The sequence below is a fragment of the Staurois parvus genome, unplaced genomic scaffold, assembly GCF_062004578.1.
Source record: "Staurois parvus isolate SC_StPar_1 unplaced genomic scaffold, SC_StPar_1.0 ptg000788l, whole genome shotgun sequence".
In the NCBI taxonomy this organism is placed as follows: Eukaryota; Metazoa; Chordata; class Amphibia; order Anura; family Ranidae; genus Staurois; species Staurois parvus.
The window spans coordinates 426,033-447,984 of NW_028318584.1; the positions used below are offsets into that span (position 1 = coordinate 426,033).

Consider the following 21,952-nt stretch of genomic DNA (forward strand, 5'->3'; position numbering starts at 1 on the left):
TCAGCATGTAGGAGATTAAAAAAAATAGTTTTTGTAGAGTTTTGTGGAGCGTTTTTCGAGCAAAAAAAATGCTAAGCACTCCTAAACGCTGCTAAAAGCTACCAAAATGCTCCTAACAGCTGTTTTCTAGCTTTTTATTTTTTTCTCTGGTGGAGGTGCACTGAAGTGGGCAGAAACAGATAGCAGGAGATCCGCATACAATTCTAATAAAACGCTAATGCTCCTAAATGCTTCTGAACACTACTAAAATGCTACTAAATATGCTCTTACCAACCTTTTTATAGCCAGCGTTTTTCCAGCATTTTTTTTAGCTTAATTTAAACGCTAGGGGGGGTGCTTTGGAGCAGGGGGGCTCCCCCCCAAAGCACCTTATTGATGGGGACAAGGGCCTCTTCCCCATGGCCAGTGGTTGTGGGGGTCTGCGGGTAAGGGGCTTATCGGAATCTGGAAGCCCCGAGATCCCAGCCCCCCCCATGTGAATGAGTATGGAGTACATGATACCGCTACTCATTCACAAAAAAGTGTAAAAAATTACAGAGGACAGTCTTTGACAAGTTCTTTATTAAAAACAAAAATTAAAAACATCCCCCGAAGTAGATCCAATGTCAATCATGATGCCCGCCGCTACCTTCGACTCAAAATAATAATAAAAAAAAAAAGCACTCAGCTCTCGTTGTTGGCTCCCGGCCATCTGAGAGCTGCACTGGCCTGACAGTTCTTAAATATCTAAGGGGTGGGGCCACCAGGTGACATCAACCGGGTGACCTCACACCTTGTGACGTCATCATGCACTGTGATTGGCCAAAGCATTGCACCTGACCTGTGGTCAGGTGCATTGCTTTGGCCAATCACAATGCACTGTCAGAGTGCAATGCATTGTGGGGTACGGAGCGTGAACAGCAACTTGACTCGAACATCGAGCCCGACATTAGTGAGATATCAGGGGTCTGTTTAGACCCCTGAAATTTCACAAAAGTCCCCCAACAGGGCTCCCATTTTTTTTATAATAAAAAGAAACATTGTAAAAAATAATATTGTAAAAAACAAAAATCACTGACACCATCCTCTGTCCTACTGACAATGTCCGTTGTCCTGCTGACATTGTCCACTGCTCTATTGACTGACACCATCCACTGTCCTTCTGACACCAGTCACTGCTCTACTGACACTGCCCACTGCCCTACTGACACTGCCCTACTGACACCGGCCACTGCTCTTCTGACACTGCCCTACTGACACCGCCCACTGCCCTACTGACACTGTCCAAAGCTCTAATGACACCATTCACTGCCCTACTGACACTGCTCTACTGACACTGGTCACTGCTCTAATGACACCATCCACTGCTCTTCTGACACCACCCACTGTCCTACTGACACCATCCAAAGCTCTAATGACACCATTCACTACCCTACTGACACTGGTCTACTGACACCAGCCACGGCTCTACTGACACCACCCACTGCCCTGTTTGTTTACATTTATTGTAGTGTTTGTGTGTATATATATATATATGGCTTTATTTCTCAGAGAATAGGTGCAGAAACTCACCACCTTTTTAGTCACCCCTTGTCTCCACCCCCTACCCACCTCTGAGCACAGTCCCTTGGTTCCACCCCCTACCCACCTCTGAGCACCGTCCCTTGGTTCCACCCCCTACTCACTTCCCAGTACCGCCTCTTTTAGAGAATACAGAACCAAGTATCATTTTGTGGTGCTATGTAATTTGTATGTAATGTGTTATTGATAACAAGAAAAGCTGTAAAATACAGTACACCTCTGCAGCCAGCAACAATGGACCCCCCACAACAAAATACCACACCAGATCGACCCCAACAATCATATACCCCCAGTAGCAAAAACAGATCTCCCAGCAGCCAGCATCAACAGGCCCTCCAGCAGCCAGCAACAATAGACTCCTCCCTCAACATGAGATCCCTCCCAGTAAATGAAAGTGTTACAAACCCAGGACTCTGCATTCACTATATCTGGTCTCCCAGGACCCTGCATTCACTATATCTGGTCTCCCAGGACCCTGCATTCACTATATCTGGTCTCCCAGGATCCTGCATTCACTATATCTGGTCTCCCAGGACCCTGCATTCACTATATCTGGTCTCCCAGGACCCTGCATTCACTATATCTGGTCTCCCACAGTACACACAACATGGAAATGCAATTATTTTAGTACATATGAACTGCTAAATACCTTTTCTCATCAGCAGTATATAGCAGTCTTGTGACTTCTATCAGTGTCCAGCAGAGCACTAGTTAAAGCTTGTAGGAGGAGTTTTCTTTTTCCTCTAGGAGGATGCAGGACTGCTGACCCCCTGTCTGGACAGTGCTGATTGGCCCTGTGCTGATCACATGCATTCTACCAAGAAAAAGAAAAAAACTCTCTAGTAGTACACACCAAACTGAGCATGTGCATAGTGACTTCAAACCTCAGTTCTATCAAGAGATATTTAGGGGACAATGGAAGAAGGGGAGGATCAGAGAAAAGAGGATCAAACACCCTTTTTACACAATGTAGAGGATTAACCCCTTAGGTTCCACAGTGAGTATAACAAGCATGCTTTACTGCCTATACAGACTGATTTTACTGTTGTGGGTTTAGTAACACTTTAAGAATCCCTCCAGCAACAATAGAACCCCATGCAAAAATAGATTCCCACCAGTGAAAATAGACCCTCCAGCACCCCCTTTCCATTACATTCATTCAGTGCTGGAGGTGCCGGAGCTGCATTTCCCCGCATTCCCGCTGAAAAAAAGCCCTGTGTGTGTATATGTGCCGAACACACGAACGGCGGATGTCGACTCGAACATCTAGCCCAGTGGTCGGCAAGCCGCGGCTCGCGAGCCACATGCGGCTCTTTACCCACTCTAATGCGGCTCTTCTGTGTGCCGGGCGCCTGCTCCCCTCCCTCCTCTCGGTCGGCCGCTCCCCTCCCTCCTCTCGGTCGGCCGCTCCCCTCCCTCCTCTCGGTTGGCAGCCCCAAAAGTCCGCGCGGACCTTTTAATCCGGCCCGCGGATGTGGCTGTCAGGATGTGTGTAGGCAGGGCAGCGTGCCGAACGTGAGGGGAGGGGAGCTAGGCTCCTCTCACAGTCCGCCCTGAAGACCCGAACGGCGCGGGAAGACAGCGAGAGGAACGCAAAAGGTAAGTGAATTGACACGGGGGACTTGGCTTACTAGAAGGGGGGGGGGGAATAGTACTGTGGGGGATGAAATACTATATGAGGGATGAAATACTATATGGGGGATGAAATACTATATGGGGGATGAAATACTATATGGGGGATGAATTACTATATGGGGGATGAATTACTATATGAGGGGATGAAATACTATATGGGGGGATGAAATACTATATGAGGGATGAAATACTATATGGGGGATGAAATACTATATGAGGGATGAATTACTATATGAGGGATGAATTACTATATGAGGGATGAATTACTATATGGGGGGATGAAATACTATATGGGGGGATGAAATACTATATGAGGGATGAAATACTATATGGGGGGATGAAAATACTATATGGGGGGATGAAATACTATATGAGGAATGAAATACTATATGGGGGGATGAAATACTATATGAGGGATGAATTACTATATGAGGGATGAAATACTATATGAGGGATGAATTACTATATGGGGGGATGAAATACTATATGAGGGATGAAATACTATATGGGGGGATGAAATACTATATGAGGGATGAAATACTATATGGGGGGATGAAATACTATATGAGGGATGAAATACTATATGGGGGGATGAAATACTATATGAGGGATGAATTACTATATGAGGGATGAATTACTATATGAGGGATGAATTACTATATGGGGGGATGAAATACTATATGGGGGGATGAAATACTATATGAGGGATGAAATACTATATGAGGGATGAATTACTATATGAGGGATGAATTACTATATGGGGGGATGAAATACTATATGGGGGGATGAAATACTATATGGGGGATGAAATACTATATGAGGGATGAAATACTATATGGGGGGATGAAATACTATATGAGGATGAAATACTATATGGGGGGATGAAATACTATATAAGGGATGAAATACTATATGGGGGGATGAAATACTATATGAGGGATGAAATACTATATGGGGGATGAAATACTATATGAGGGATGAATTACTATATGAGGGATGAATTACTATATGAGGGATGAAATACTATATGGGGGATGAAATACTATATGGGGGGATGAAATACTATATGAGGGATGAAATACTATATGGGGGGATGAAATACTATATGAGGGATGAATTACTATATGAGGGATGAATTACTATATGAGGGATGAAATACTATATGAGGGATGAATTACTATATGGGGGGATGAAATACTATATGAGGGATGAAATACTATATGGGGGATGAAATACTATATGAGGGATGAAATACTATATGGGGGGATGAAATACTATATGAGGGATGAAATACTATATGAGGGATGAAATACTATATGAGGGGATGAAATACTATATGGGGGGATGAAATACTATATGAGGGATGAAATACTATATGGGGGATGAAATACTATATGAGGGATGAAATACTATATGGGGGGATGAAATACTATATGAGGGATGAATTACTATATGAGGGATGAATTACTATATGAGGGATGAATTACTATATGGGGGGATGAAATACTATATGAGGGATGAAATACTATATGGGGGGATGAAATACTATATGGGGGGATGAAATACTATATGGGGGGATGAAATACTATATGAGGGATGAAATACTATATGGGGGGATGAAATACTATATGAGGGATGAAATACTATATGAGGGATGAATTACTATATGAGGGATGAAATACTATATGAGGGATGAATTACTATATGGGGGGATGAAATACTATATGAGGGATGAAATACTATATGGGGGGATGAAATACTATATGAGGGATGAAATACTATATGGGGGGATGAAATACTATATGAGGGATGAAATACTATATGGGGGGATGAAATACTATATAAGGGATGAAAATACTATATGAGGATGAATTACTATATGAGGGATGAATTACTATATGGGGGGATGAAATACTATATGAGGGATGAAATACTATATGGGGGATGAAATACTATATGGGGGGATGAAATACTATATGGGGGGATGAAATACTATATGAGGGATGAATTACTATATGAGGGATGAATTACTATATGGGGGGATGAAATACTATATGAGGGATGAAATACTATATGGGGGGATGAAATACTATATGGGGGGATGAAATACTATATGGGGGATGAAATACTATATGAGGGATGAAATACTATATGGGGGGATGAAATACTATATGAGGGATGAAATACTATATGAGGGATGAATTACTATATGAGGGATGAAATACTATATGAGGGATGAATTACTATATGGGGGATGAAATACTATATGGGGGATGAAATACTATATGAGGGATGAAATACTATATGGGGGGATGAAATACTATATGAGGGATGAAATACTATATGGGGGGATGAAATACTATATGAGGGATGAATTACTATATGAGGGATGAAATACTATATGGGGGATGAATTACTATATGTGGATGAAATACTATATGGGAGATGAATTACTATATGGGGGATGAAATACTATATGGGGGATGAAATACTATATGGGGGATGAAATACTATACGGGGATGAAATACTATACGAGGGATGAAATACTATACGGGGGATGAATTGCTATGGGGGATGAATTACTATATGGGGGATGAATTACTATGGGGGATGAATTACTATATGGGGGATGAATTACTATGGGGGATGAATTACTATAGGGGATGAATTACTATATGGGGGATGAATTACTATATGGAGGATGAATTACTATATGGGGGATGAATTACTATGAGGGATGAATTACTATGGGGGATGAATTACTATGGGGGATGAATTACTATGGGGGATGAATTACGATGGGGGATGAATTACTATATGGGGGATGAATTACTATGGGGGATGAATTACACTATGGGGGATGAATTACTATATGGGGGATGAATTACTATGGGGGATGAATTACTATATGGGAGATGTATTTTCAGTTTTAAAAATGTGGCTCTCAAAATAAATTTCAATCGTGGTTTTGGCGAGATTTGGCTCAGTTGAAAAAAAAGGTTGCCCACCACTGATCTAGCCCATCTCTAGATATAATAATTCTTTGAACTTGCTGCCTACCTGGACCAACACGAATAAACTCTGCTTCCCACTAATTACTGTAAACATAATACACACAGTATATAATAGAATTCGAAGACAATGTATCATTATTGTTACATTGTATTTACTCTGTTCCATTAATCTGCAGATCAAAGGGGTGACCTTTGAGTAGAAAAAATGAAATAATAAATAAATGCATATTAGGTAATTACAATTTATTACCGTTTAACCCCGTATTGACCCTTACTTAACTGGAATCAGTCCTAATAAACTCCTTCTTTCTCTCCATAGCCTTCTTTTATATTATTTCTATCTTTTAGCCATTAATGGTTTTTTTTCATTTGTTTTATAGTTTGTAATTTTTTGTGTCATATTACAAAAATGTACAAATTGAAAAAAGCATCTGTTTCACTTAATAAATTCTTGTGCAGAACTGTAATTTCAGTGTCATTATGTTTTTAACATTTCTACTTTTTATTTACAGTAATAATAGTTGTTTTAAAACTAACACGGGTCAAAGCTGAAAATAAAAACATTTTTGTTCTTTTTTTTGTATTGTTATGTCTTTTTTTTAAAAGGATTTAAAAGGAAAAAAAATATTTGTTGCAAGACAATAGGAAAGCCTAATTAGCCTTGGGAAAAAATCTATTATTTGTTATGTTAAAGTGTTACTAAACCCACAACAGTAAAATCAGTCTGTAGATGCAGTAAAGCATGCTTGTTATACTCACTGTGGAACATAAGGGGTTGATCCTCTGCATTGTGTAAAAAGACTGTTTGATCTGTTCCACCTCTTTTTCAAGCAACCACCTCTTATCTCCTGATAAGATAGACTGAACCATAGGCATTTTGCACATGCTCAGTTTGGTGTGTAGTGCTAGAGAGGTTCTTTTTTTTTCTTGGGAGAGTGCATGTGATCAGCACAGGGCCAATCAGTACTGGTCCTCCTAGAGGAGAAAGAAAAGTCCTCCTACAAGCTTTAGCTTGTGCTCAGTTGGACACTGATAGAAGTCACAAGACTGCTCTAACTGCTGAAGAGAAAAGGTATTTAGCAGTTTATATTTACTAAAATAATTGCATTTCCATGTTGTGTGTACTGTGGGAGACCAGATATAGTGAATGCAGGGTCCAGGGAGACCAGATATAGTGAATGCAGGGTCCGGGGAGACCAGATATAGTGAATGCTGGGTCCTGGGAGACCAGATATAGAGAATGCAGGGTCCAGGGAGACCAGATATAGTGAATGCAGGGTCCGGGAGACCAGATATAGTGAATGCAGGGTTCTGGGAGACCAGATATAGTGAATGCAGGGTCCGGGGAGAGTGGATATAGTGAATGCAGGGTCCGGGGAGATCAGATATAATGAATACAGGGTCTGGGAGACCGAATATAGTGAATGCAGGGTCCGGGGAGAGCAAGATATAGTGAATGCAGGGTCCGGGAAGACTGGATATAGTGAATGCAGGGTCCTGGGAGACCAGATATAGTGAATGCAGGGTCTTGGGAGACCAGATGTAGTGAATGCAGGGTCCTGGGAGAGCGGATATAGTGAATGCAGGGTCCGGGGAGACTAGATATAGTGAATGCAGGGTCCTGGGAGAGCGGATATAGTGAATGTAGGGTCCTGGGAGACCAGATATAGTGAATGAAGGGTCCTGGGTTTAGTAACACTTTAATGTGTATTAGATAATCAGTTAATTTTGAGTTGCCAGCACAGCCAAAACTGACCATGACCCATTTTTTCTACAGCAATGTATCATAGCACATTGAATTTTCACATAGTGAAGGTGAATTGTCCACTACTGTATTAGCTCATTGAGAAAAGATGGTCCAATACACCCTACGTGGTATGCATGTTGCTGAGTAACACACATTAGGACACGCATTTTAATGAGTGTTACAGTAATGCATAAGTGTGAAGATGCCCATTTCAAAATATGTACTTGAAATGGTTGTAAACCCTTACATATGCTCAGTAAAGTGACTAGCCTAGGTGACACACAAAGATAAAATAAATCCTCCTACATAAGCTGTACCTTTTTATCTGCAGCCATTTCATATCCACAGTAGTTCAAAGTGCACAGGTTACACAGCATTTCAAATTTTCAGAAGGCAGGGGGTGGGGATCTGGTTTCATTCACAGCACAAAATAGAGCAGGGAGCTGAGTGTAATTTATGACCTGAGTTGAGGGAATGGACACCCCCCCCTTTAGAGACGGTTTACACTATAGAAACGCAGTCCAGATGCGTTCTATACGTAACTGCTCTGAAATTGCACAGAGTGCTCCCAAATCTCCTCTTCCCTGCTCCTCTTTGTCCAGCGCCCCCATTGGAAGCTGCTCACTCCTAAGCCCAGCTGCTGCGTCCATAGACACAGAAAGCGGGACTCAGCCCCACCCCCTACTACCTCATCACTGGCTTTGATTGACAGCAGTGGGAGCCCATGGCTCTCAGTGCTCCAGCAAGGCCAGTAAGACACGGTGAGGGGAGAGAGGAGCTGAAGACTTGCATAGTGCTGGATCAAATGAGGGCTCAGGTCAGTAAAAGGTGGGGTGAGAGGCCAAAACCGATGCCTAAACATTTTTTACCATAAGGCCGAGGTGCAACTTGGCATGTGATTTGCCATACCATGCAACTTGCAAATCGCATGGCAAGCCACACCCTTTTGTCCGCAATTACAGCAGTCATATCGGTGCGATTCCGACTTGGTCACAAGCAAGATTTTCAAAAACGCACCAGACCTGCAACTGATCAGTGTGAAGAGTCCCATAGGAATACATGGTCACACATTTTTCTTTTTATTATATCAATATAATTATACAGATTTATGTAGCGCCAGCAGTTTGCGCAGTGCTTTACAATATAAAGGGAGACAGTACAATTACAATACAATTAGGTACAAGAGGAACCAGAGGGCCCGGCTCGATAGAGCTTACAATCTAGGAGGAAGGGTTGAGTGATACAAAAGGTAATAGCTGTGGGGGGGGGGGGGGGGGGGGGGGGGATGAGCTGATGGAGGAAATAAATGGCGGTTTACTAGGTAGAAGCAGGATAGGCTTCTTTAACCAATTGCCCTCCAGAAGATTTACCCCCCTTCCTGACCAAGCCATTTTTTGCAATACGACGCTGCGTCACTTTAACTGACAATTGCGCAGTCATGCAATGTTGTACATTGCATGACATTGCGCATCCCTGCCGCCCGGTAGCAGTACTTCTGCTATAAGGCAGTCAGGAAGCAGTTAAAGAGAAAGGTTTTCAGGGATTGTCTAAAGGTGGTTAGATTAGGAGATAGCCGGACAGATTTGGGTAGGGAGTTCCATCAGATGACAGGGGAGAGATCTGTGTTGTTTACACACAGTTTACACACAGTTCTGCTGATGATCACCTGGTCCAAACCAGGGGCGGACTGACAACTCATGGGGCCCCTGGGCAATAGGGGATCATGGGACCCCTGTGTCCTTGCCCACACAAAAAAACCTATTAAAAAATCCTCCTCTTCTTAGGTCCTCCACCACAGTTCCTGACTCTGACCCCCTGCTAAGTGCCCCCATAGCAAGCCTCTCTCCAGGGAGAGAGCCCTGAGAGTTGCTGCTCTCAGGCACATCGCTGGATCGAGATTTGGTTCAGATAAGTATTAGGGGGAGCCAGGGGCGGACTGACAACTCATGGGGCCCCCGGGCAATAGAGGATCATGGGGCCCCTGTGTCCTTGCCCAAACTCAAAAAAGCCTATGTAAAAGGTACCAGGGGCATTTCATGGGGCCCCCTACTGACCCCGGGCCCTCGAGCAGTGCCCGAGTGCTCGAATGGTCAGTCCGCCCCTGGTCCCAACCAAGAATCGTCTGCTGGGACCCAGTGATTGACATGCCGAGGAGCCAATAGCGGCTCTGGTAGGGAGCGCGCACGTGTGTGCCCGCTCCCTACCCAGAGGTACAAAATCTCGTATATATACGTGATTTCGTGCATTCCTGCCGCCCTGTAGCAGTACCTCTGCTATAGGGCAGTCGGGAAGCGGTTAAAGAGAAAGGTTTTCAGGGATTGTTTAAAGGTGGTTAGATTAGGAGATAGCCGGACAGATTTGGGTAGCAAGTTCCATAAGATGGGAGAAGCTCGGGAGAAGTCCTGGAGGCGAGCATGCAAGGAGGTTCACACGAGAACTAGGGAGCAGAAGGTCTTGGGAGCAGTTTGGCTGATATTTTGAGACCAGGTTTGTGATGTAGCTGGGGGCAGAGCAAGGACACAGGGGCCCCATGATCCCCTATTGCCCGGGGGCCCCATGAGTTGTCAGTCCATCCCTGCTTTGTAAGTTGATTTTTAACGCAACAGCAGAAGAAAAAGGGATCAGAGTGAAAGCAGCCTTATATGTAATGCAATCTAAGGGCAGAGCTCTCGAGAATCAGAATATTCACCCAACATGGACAAGTGTGCACGATACAATGCTGCAGCTGGACTATATAATCAGGCCACCTAGAAATGAATGGGATTCGAACTGGAATTGTGTGTTGCTGCAGCAAAATTCCCAAACATAACCAGCTTCCTTAGTGTTCTTTGTAAAGCAAATGCATAAAATCATTTTTCATTCCATCTTATTAAAAAAAAATGAGTGGACACCTCCCTAAAATGAAGCTGCTCATGATACACTCAATGCACCTTAAGCGCCGGTAGAGACGCCATAAATGGGGCTGTCTGATCCAATTCAAGCCTTTCATCTTTCATTCTTTCTTTTTCCAGCACATCATTTTTATCTTTGTGCATTACGACTGCCTTTTATTCACTGCTCTCTGATGTAGAGTCATTAGTGCATTTGAAATAAATGTCAACAGCGCTGACTTATCACCCCTTACATGAGCACAGCACACAACAGTTAAATATTGATTGCAGGGAGCCCGAACACTTTTGTTAGCGGATTAAAGGGCCACTATCAGCCCAACTTGGAAAGAGATACATAATTACATATTTATATAGCGATATAGCGATCTGGTTTCTTTATCTGCATATCTGCTTTACAAAGGAAACTATAATGTGTTTTAAGTGAGTACACATTTTGAACCATTATCTATTTTCCCTGGAAGCCATTTTTTTTTTATGGAGAAGTTTATATTCATCCTCATCTCTTAGGGCATGCGAATGGGTGGCTGCAAAATGACACAGCTGAGCCTCATTTTTACCACCCCAAGAGCCGCTTCCCCTTAAAGTTATTTGAAAGGGTTTTTTTCTTTTTTTTGGAAAATAACAAACATGCCTATACTTACCTGCTTTCGCACAGAGCAGCCTGGATCCTCCTCTTCTTGGGCCCCCCGCAGACTCTCCTAGTTCCCTCTTCTTGTCAGGTGCCCCCACAGCAAGCAGCTTGCTATGGGGGCACCAGCTCCTCCATGTATCCAGGGCAGGGGCGGACTGACCGTTTGGAAACTCGGGCACTGCCCGAGGGCCCGGGGTCAGCGGAGGCCCCCTTGAGATGCCCCTGGTACCTTTTTCATAGACTTTTGAGTTTGGGCAAGGACACAGGGGCCCCATGATCCCTTATTGCCTGGGGGCCCCATGAGTTGTCAGTCCGCCCCTGATCCAGGGGCGTATTTACCACAAGGCAAACAAGGCATTTGCCTAGGGCGCCATTTTTTCAGGGGGGCAGCAGCATTTTTCAGGGGAGCAGCTACATTTTTCAGGGGGGCAGCAGCATTTTTCTGAGGGGCAGCACTGCCCCCCAAAGGAATTGCTGGAAGAAAGGACACACGCAGCATGGTAATCAGGTGGGATCTGAGAGAGGCTAGAGGCTGCTTAATGGTGTATGCAGAGCCTGACTCTTGTTCCCGGGGATGTCCAGAGCTGTGAAGGTGAGTGTCTTCTCTCTTGCCAGGGTGGGGGGGTTGCCAGTGTGTATGGGGCAGTGGTAGTGGAAGGCTCTCTCTGGTGGGCCTGGGGTGGGTGTGTTGTTGGTCAATGTCAGGCTCTTATCGTGGGGGAGGGGGGTGTTTTCAGTGTCAGGGTCTCTCCGTGGGTGGGTGGGGGAGCCGATTTTTGTGTTGTCTAGGGCAGCACGAAACCTAAATACACCACTGCAGGTATCCATTCACAGATGGAGCCGCACCGCCTCTCTCTCCTTATTGGCTGACTGGCTGTGATTGACAGCAGCGGGAGTCAATGGCTCCCGCTGCCGTGTCAGCCAGTGAGGAGAGGAAGTCCCAGGACAGCCAAGGCTCTCGTGCATATGGCTGGAACAGGTGAGTATTGGGGGTACTGTGTGTGTGTGGGGGGGGGGCTGTGGCTCCCACTTGCTGTATTATCCAATGAGGAGGCAGAGACCCGAGACAGCCAAAGCTGTCATGCACATCGCTGGGTCTCTAGGGGGTTCAGGAAAGTATTGAGAGGGCTGGGGGCACTGCTGCACACAGAAAGATTTTTTACCTTCATTTATAGAATGCATGAAGGTAAAAAAAAATCTTGAGCATTTAAAACCACTTTAAAGTGGTTGTAAACCCTTAAATATACCTAGTGAAGTGACTGGCCTCAGGTGATACAGAGAGAAGAGAGAAAGCCTTCTGCATAAGTTGTACCTGTTTATCTGTACCATATCTCCTGTAAATCCATTCAAAGTTAAGAATTTACACAGGATCTCCCAACTCTGAAAATTACACTCTGCAGAGCTCAGTGAGAGCTGATTGGAGGGAAGAGACCCGCGTATACCAGGAGTACAGTATACAACGCTCTTTTGATTAATGCATCTGGTGAGTGCGCACTCTGTATGTTTAATACATCCACTTAAGGAGAAATAATACTCTGGGACTTTACGAAAGTCATTTGAAGATCCACACCAGTCCAAGAAATTTTGGACATTATATTACCACCACGCATGTCACGATTATGCGTTTCTCATAAACATCTACACTTTAATTTATTTGTTCACTTTTAGATTATTATTGTTATCATTGATGTTTATTACATATTATATGCAAAACGCATTTATCCCATACATACGTTTATAAGACAAAAATTGGTTATTTCTGTTTAATACTAGCGCTGCACCAGTATCTATTTATCGATTTATCTGAAGGCTTTTTGGTTTACCTTTTAGTGTGTTCAGCTGCTTATTTTATACATTTGGTTTTAGGATTAGCACTTGCTTCATTTTTCTATTATTTTTTTAGTTTGGGCAAGGACACAGGGGCCCCATGATCCCCTATTGCCCGGGGACCCCATGAGTTATCAGAAAGCCCCTGAATGGACTAGTATATTTATTTAACCTATCAAATTTTATAAATTTGTAACTACGTATCAAAGAGAAGGCAAATTTATGAAATACCTTCTTCAGCTCTGTGTACACAAAGGAGCATGGGGGAGCTCTTGTCCATAATGGGCATGGTATTGACACAACTCCAGATGATCCACATTGGCTCACAATTGATATGATCCAAAAATATTTAAACAGAATAAAGGTGAATAAAGCACCTGGACTGGATGACATACACCCACGGGGCCTTAAAGAATTGAGCTATGTCAATTCAAAGCCATTGTTTCTCATTTTTAGGGACTCTTTAATGACTGGCATAGTACCACTGGATTGGCATAAGGCCAATGTGGTGCCAATATTTAAAAATTGGTCAAAATATTTACCAAGTAATTATAGACCTATTAGTTTAACATCTATAGTTGGGAAGATACTGGGGAGTTTAAAAAAAGACCACATAGATGACTTCTTGCTGGAAAAAAATATTTTAAGCAACAGACAGCATGGATTCATGAAAGACAGAAGTTGTCAAACAAATCTGATTTCTTTTTATGAGGAGGTGAGAAAACCTTGGACAACGGGGTGGCGGTGGACGTGGTATACTTGGACAGAGGGGTGGCGGTGGACGTGGTATACTTGGACAGAGGGGTGGCGGTGGGCATGGTATACTTGGACAGAGGGGTGGCGGTGGACGTGGTATACTTGGACAGAGGGGTGGCGGTGGACGTGGTATACTTGGACAGAGGGGTGGCGGTGGACATGGTATACTTGGACAGAGGGGTGGCGGTGGACGTGGTATACTTGGACAGAGGGGTGGCGGTGGACGTGGTATACTTGGATTTTGCAAAAGTGTTTGACACAGTTCCCCACACACGGCTAATATGTGAAGTAAAGTCTACAGGCTTGGAAAAACCCGTATGTAAATGGATAGAAAACTGGCTAAAAGATCGTATTCAAAGAGCAATGGTTAATGATTCATACTCTGAATGGTCTGGGGTCATCAGTGGTGTACCCCAAGGTTCAGTGTTGGGACCATTACAATATATTTATAAACAATATAGGGTCTGGGATTAACAATCCCATTTCAGTCTTTGCAGATGACACCAAGCTGTGCAGTGGAATAACGTCCTTACAGGATGTCTCCAATTTACAAGCCAACCTCAATGCCAGTGGAGTATTTAGGTTTTGTGCTGCCCTAGGCAACACAAAAATTGGCTCCCCCACCCACCTACGGAGAGACCCTGACACTGACAAACACCCCCCTCCCCCACGATAAGAGCCTGACATTGACCAACAACACCCCTCCCCAGCCCCACCAGAGAGAGCCTTCCACTACCACTGCCCCATACACACTGGCAACCCCCCACCCCACCCCAGCGAGAGATAAGACACTCACCTTCACAGCTCCAGACATCCCCGGGAACAAGAGGCAGGATCTGCTTACACCATCAAGTAGCCTGCAGCCTCTCTCAGATCCCATCTGGTTACCATGCTGCATGTGTCCTTTTTTACATCTCTTCTTTCGGGGGGCGGTGCTGCCCCCCTGAAAAATTCTGCTGCCCCCCTGAAAAAATGCCGCCCTAGGCAAATGCCTTGTTTGCCTTGTGGTAAATACATCCTTGCTCAATGCACTGTGTAATTGGGCAACTATGTGGCAAATGAGGTTTAATGTTGATAAATGTAAGGTTATGCACTTGGGGGCTAAGAATATGCATGCATCATACATACTAGGGGGGTAAAACTGGGGGAATCAATGGTGGAGAAGGATCTGGGGGTTCTGGTAGATCACAAGCTTAATAATGGAATGCAATGCCAAGCTCCGGTTTCTAAAACTAGCAAAATCCTCTCTTGTATTAAAAGAGGTATAGACCCCAGAGAGAGATATCATATTACCCCGGTACAAATCATTAGTAAGACCTCATCTGGAATATGCAGTTCAGTTTTGGGCACCAATTTACAAAAAAGAACATTGGGGAACTGGAGAAAGTACAGAGAAGGGCAACCAAACTGATAAGAGGCATGGAGGAGCTCGGCTATGAGGAAAGATTAGAGGAACTGAATTCATTCTCTCTTGAGAAGAGGAGATTAAGGGGGATCTGATCAACATGTATAAATACATCAGTGGTTCATATAGTGATCTCGGTGTAGAGGTATTCATCCTGAGGTCATCACATAGGGCTAGGGGGCACTCTTTATGTCTGGAGGAAAAGAAATGTAATCTCCAAACATGGAAAGGTTTCTTCACAGTGAGAGCTGTGAAAATGTGGAATAGACTCCCTCAAGAGTTGGTTCTGGCCAGCTCAGTGGATTGCTTTAAAAAAAGTCCTGGATTGTTTCTTGGATACACAGAATATAACTGGATACTAACATTTATAGATAAAGTTGATCCAGGGAATATCCGATTGCCTCTCGGGGGATCAGGAAGGATTTTTCTCCCCTGCAGGAGCAAATTGGAACATGCATTGCTGGGTTTTTTTGCCTTCCTCTGGATCAACTGTGGCTATGCTAATTACACTCTTTTTAACATATGGAGGATGCATGATCACAAAGCCCAGCAACTGGTGTTGACCGTGTTTGGATGGATGGATGAAGGGTCAGTCCACCCAAGAATGATATTTCATTTTTTTGGTAGATGCTGAAGCATCAAACCATTTGACAATTTCTTCTATTTCTTGGGGACTCTGTTTGTGAGATCTCTTGGTTGAGTCTCTGGGTCTGCACACTTGCTACGTGCATTATGAGTGGCTCTCACAATGTAACACAGAAGACAAATGGGACATTTAAATATGCACTCCACAAGTTTTTTCAACTTTCATAAAACATATACCTGTATATAAAACTAATAGTTTTTTTTTGTTATAATTTTTGTTAAAATCCTCCATTAAATCAAAAACACTGGAATTTACAATTGTACATATGACAGAGTTAAAAAACATGACGTTACTTATTCCATGGGTTTTCTGCTTTCTACTTGGGATGTATTTTCATATTGATCCTCAAGATAATATCAATCCATCTATAAGAATGAAAAAAAATATATATATATAGATATATATATCTATATACAGTTGCAAGAAAAAGTATGTGAACCCCTTGGGATTACGTGGAGTTTTGCATGAATTGGGCATAAAATGTGCTCTGAACGTCATCTAAGTCACAACAATAGAAGAACACAGTCTGCTGAACATAATACTACACAAACATTAGATGTTGCCATGGTTTAATTGCACATAACATGTAAACATTCACAGTGCAGGGAGGAAAAAGTATGTGAGGCCCTAGCTTAATGACTTCTCCCAGAGCTAATCGGAGCCAGGAGTGAGCCAACCTTGACTCCAATCAGTGTGATGATATTGGATGTGTTGCTGACAGCTGTCCTGCCCTTAAAAAACACATACCTGTTTTGGGTTTACTGGTTTCAAGAAGCACTGTCTGATGTGAACCATGCCTCACAGAAAAGAGCTCTCAGAAGACCTACGATCAAGAATTGTTGACTTGCATGAAGCTGGAAAGGGTTACAAAAGTATCTCCAAAAGCCTTGATGTTCATGTGTCCACGGTAAGACAGACTGTCTACAAATGGAGAAAGTTTAGCACTGTTGCTACTCTCCCTAGGCGCGGTCGTCCTGTAAAAATGACTGCAAGAGCACAGCGCAGAATGCTGCATGAGGTAAAGAAGAATCCCAGAGTGTCAGCTAAAGACCTACAGAAATCTCTGGCACATGCTAACATTTTTGTTGACACATTTACAATAAGGAAAACATTAAACAAGATTGGAGTACATGGGAGGACACCACAGAGGAAGCCATTGCTGTCCAAAAAGAATATTGCAGCACATTTGAAGTTTGCAAAAGAGCACCTGGAAGTTCCACAGCACTACTGGCAAAATATACTGTGGACAGATGAAACCAAGATTGAGTTGTTTGGGAAGAACACACAACACTATGTGTGGAGAAAAAAAGGCACAGCACACCAACATCAAAACCTCATCCCCACTGTAAAACATGGCGGAGGGAGCATCATGGTTTGGGGCTGCTTTGCTGCCTCAGGGCCTGGGCGGATTGTTGTCATTGATGGGAAAATTAATTCCAAAGTTTATCAAGACATTTTGCAGGAAAACGTACGACCATCTGTCCGCCAACTAAAGCTCCGCAGAGGATGGGCGATGCAACAGGACAATGACCCAAAGCATACAAGTAATTCAACAAAACAATGGCTGCAACAGCACAGAATACGCCTTCTGGAGTGGCCCAGTCAGAGTCCTGACTTCAACCCGATTGAAATGCTGTGGCATGACCTTAAGAGAGCGATTCACACCAGACATCCCAAGAATATTGCTACACTGAAACAGTTTTGTGAAGAGGAGTGGTCCAAAATGACTCCAGATCGTTGTGCAGGTCTGATCTGCAACTACAGGAAACGTTTGGTTGAGGTTATTGCTGCCAAAGAAGGGTCAACCAGTTATTAAGTCCAAAGGTTCACATACTTTTTCCTCCCTGCACTGTGAATGTTTACATGTTATGTGCAATTAAACCATGGCATCATCTAATGTTTGTGTAGTATTATGTTCAGCAGACTGTGTTCTTCTATTGTTGTGACTTAGATGACGTTCAGAGCACATTTTATGCCCAATTCATGCAAAACTCCACGTAATCCCAAGGGGTTCATATACTTTTTCTTGCAACTGTATATATATATATATATATATATATATATATATATATATATATATATATATATAAATGAATAATATATAATGCATATATATAACCTCCCATATATTGGATTATATATCAAACAGATAAAGAAAAATACAATATACCCCATTAATGCTTTTCCCCATAACATGGTGGAGATGGTAAAGAAAAAAAAACAGGACATCAACACCCTACATACAAACTCAAAATCTCTCAACATACAGTATATATTTACTAACCCACATATTATAACACTAAATTCTTACCTAAACACTTTCTCACAAAACACAGCCAGAGGAAAGATGGATATGATCCTCCTGACCTGTGGGGAAGCTTAAAAGACAAGAGATGAGTAGACCTAATCAATGCACAAAAAAAATTAATGTATATGTAGTGTCAAATTATATCCATTACCCAAAAATAATCCAAAATAGGGATTATATATGAAAAACAAACAATAAACTATTACCTAAACTTACTTACATAGGAATGTGTGCACAGAAAGACCACCAAGCATTAGTATGAGGATATTGTGTTTCAATAGGCATTCAAAAAGCACAAAAAGAGAGAGCTGTCTTCAGAATATTCTTGTATCGCTATAAAATAAAATGGGTACATATAAGTCGCATATTCACATGTTCTCCAAAATGAAAAGAAGGCATCTAAGCTTTGATACTTAACAGTATGGAGCCTGCTCAGAGTTTAATGTGTCATGTCAATGCACTGCCATTATCTCACACCATGCACACCCTCCTTTTATACGTCCCTCTCTGCCTCCCAAGGGCAGCCCCACAAGACCAAAATGGTGGACTTCTCCCACCAAAACCATGACATAGAGGAACCCAACCACCCTCCCAACATTTACCAGATCAAGATGAAAAACTGGCACGCTTGGGGCTCTCATAATCTTTGCTAGATTTTTTATTAATTTTATATCAAGGAGAACATAATAGGAGGAGCTGGAATACACCAAATTGGGCAGAAACACCCAAAACTCCCAGAAGGTTAGGTTCTGGGTCAAGAGTTTTCAGGGTGATCTCACTATAAGAGTATCCAAGACATATAAGAAGTCAGGAATCAAAAGCACATATACAGTATAGGAGGCATTAGATCACTTGTTGCCTATATCTAATAATGCAAATTATTTGTTCAGCTGGCCAGCTTTGGTTAGGCTGCTGAGATGTAATGCAATGCCACCAAGGGGGATTCTAAGAAAAGTCAAAGTTTGTAAGTGAGGCAGTGGGAGTGCCAAGTTATAAGGGGTTGATTAACTAAAGGCAAATTGACTGTTCTGCTTCCAAGGGAATGTTCCCCAGAGCTTAGTGAATGAGGTGATGTTCTGCTGACTTCCATCATCCAATCTTGTGCAAGCAAAAGTGCTTCTTTTTTTATTTTCCTTGCGCATGATTGGGTGTCTGTCAGGAAATGAAATGCAGGCAATGTTCTTTTCCGTGCAACTAAGGCTCCTGCACCTGTACCAGCACACAGATGAACTTGGGCTAATATCAAGGCGCATCTGTGTGTGCCAGTGGGCAGCAGCATGCACATAGACGCCAAATTGCCTATTTAAAGGAAACCCTGGTGTGTGCTAATCACTGGATGTTCTTCAGCTCACCCATGATCTGTGTTCCTATGTTCCTGTTATATAGTTAGTCTGGCTGAAAAAAGACAAAAGTCCATCCAGTTCAACCATATTCATGCTGACTGATTTCCCATTGCTGACCTGACTTGTCCCTAACCTTGCTCTTTGGATACTGACCTCAGCTTGCCTGCTCTCTGCTTGCTTCCCTAGTGCTGATCTCGGCCTTCTACTAGACCTCGTTTTTCCTGCTTCCTTGGTACTGACTTCAACCTGCTACCTGACCACAGCTCTGCCTTATTGTGTATGACTCTGGCTCATCCTGACCACATTTCTGACCATAGCAGTCACCTGCTAACAAGCTACTGAAACCCGTGCTTCTTTGAGCCTTGTACCTCTATTACCACATTCAGGGGTGCTCAGATCAGAGCTGCAAGGGAAGCCCTCTTGTCAACTCTGTCTCCAACCAAGGTACGTGAAACTATCCTATGCAAAGTGAAATTTCAACACATTCACCGAGCTCTAAGGAAAATGCCCTTGCAAACTGAACAGCCTATTAGTCATAGTAAATCAGCCCCACAGAGTCAAAAGAATTTGATTCACATTAGGATGATCCAAGACTTTCAACACATTTCAGGTACTGAGATGCTCCCCCTTCATCAGGGCTACAATCCAAAACAAGTACAAATGCACATTCGGTAGTATTACATATCATAAAAAGGATAAAAAGTTCATATGAAAAATTAATAAGAAATATTAAGAAAATATAAGAAAAATTACTTTTTTGCATCCAAGCATTTAGCCAAGTACTGTTTTTGCATCTGAACATATAAATCAAAGTGTAGAGTGCTGTTTAAAGAGGTGGAGGAATGATTGGATGGGATCAGGGCTCATTTGGAATATTATAAGAGGGGTGATTGCTAAAGGTGATATTATTATTATTATTATTTGCACAGATGGTGGTCACTTTGTGAGTATGAGAATCTGAGTGAACAGTCCTGTGTAAAAGATAGCAGGGGTGATTGCTAAGACTACAATTGTTCTGTATATGTGCATATACAAAATTACTGGTATCTAATCAAATGTTAAAAAAATTAAGCAACCAAACTTTAAAAAAAAATCAATTATGGACTGTTAAAACACCAAGACATGCCATTAATTCTAGGAAATACCAAATGTTACTCTCAAAATTATACTAGAAAACATTATATTATTGGTGCTCTCAAACTTATACTAGTAAAACATTATATTATTGGTGCAGACCATAATAAGAGGAAATAAATCATGCATAAGTTTACATCACATAAAACAATTGTAAACATTACCGCAATTATTGGCAAAAAAGCTCTTTTAAATGCTATATAAAGAAAAACATTGTAGCAAATGTTATACTCAAAATAAAATAAAAAAGTCAAAGACTGACACAGTCCACCAGGCTCCACCTGTACTGAAAATATTCAAATATGGAACAGCTTGCAAATAAAAGTATTAGTCACTTAAAAAAATATATCTTTCCTTAAAAGTTACAGTAATGGCTCCTAATGTGTACTGAAAATACACCAATTTTCCCCTTTAACACATTTAATAATAGTAATAATTTCTTGTTAAAAACAGTAAAGTGAACTTTTTTTTTATTGAACATATCATTGTTAAACACCATGCGTTTCACGGTTCATTTTTTTCCCTAGTAAAAGCACTGCATTGGAAAGTCAGAAATTAACAAAGTACACTTATCTGTTGAAGATCTTCGAGAAATGTTGAAAAGTCTTCACTTTTCTCCTATAGTTTGTAAGAGGAGTGAATGAGTATTTATGGAAAATTATTCAAAATTCTCCCTCTTTAATCCATCTCTAAAACAATTTTCCCTGCTCTTAAAACACTGTAAAGTAGCACTTACAGCTATTGCATATGACACCTTAGAATTGATTTATAATTGGGTAAATGCTCCATTACTAAAGAGTAGTATTACTATTCCATTTTCTCACGTCAAAACCATATCACCCACTTTTACCAGGCTTCATGATATATTTAAGTTTCTGAAAAGCCCAAAAATGTATTGTGCAGCAATAGGTGGGCAATAATGGTAAAGTGTACCGTGTGGAGAAATACATAACACCAATAGTGATCCTTGTAATTATGTATTTCATAGAGCACCAACATTGTATACCACAAGATGGTCTTCAGATGACCTTAATCGTCCATTGCTATTATGTTT

General features: G+C 42.2%; 1 long non-coding RNA gene across 1 annotated transcript in view; it reads right to left on the reverse strand.

The window, feature by feature from the left end:
• LOC149444322 (uncharacterized) overlaps positions 1–18,491 on the reverse strand; it is a 35,118-nt gene extending 16,627 nt beyond the window's left edge. Inside the window, exons 1-2 of the long non-coding RNA XR_016306530.1 lie at positions 18,425–18,491; positions 16,407–16,478 (exon numbers count right to left, since the gene is read on the reverse strand). This is a non-coding gene — a long non-coding RNA (uncharacterized LOC149444322). The remainder of the gene's footprint in view (positions 1–16,406; positions 16,479–18,424) is intronic.
• Between the last annotated feature and the right edge of the window lie 3,461 nt (positions 18,492–21,952).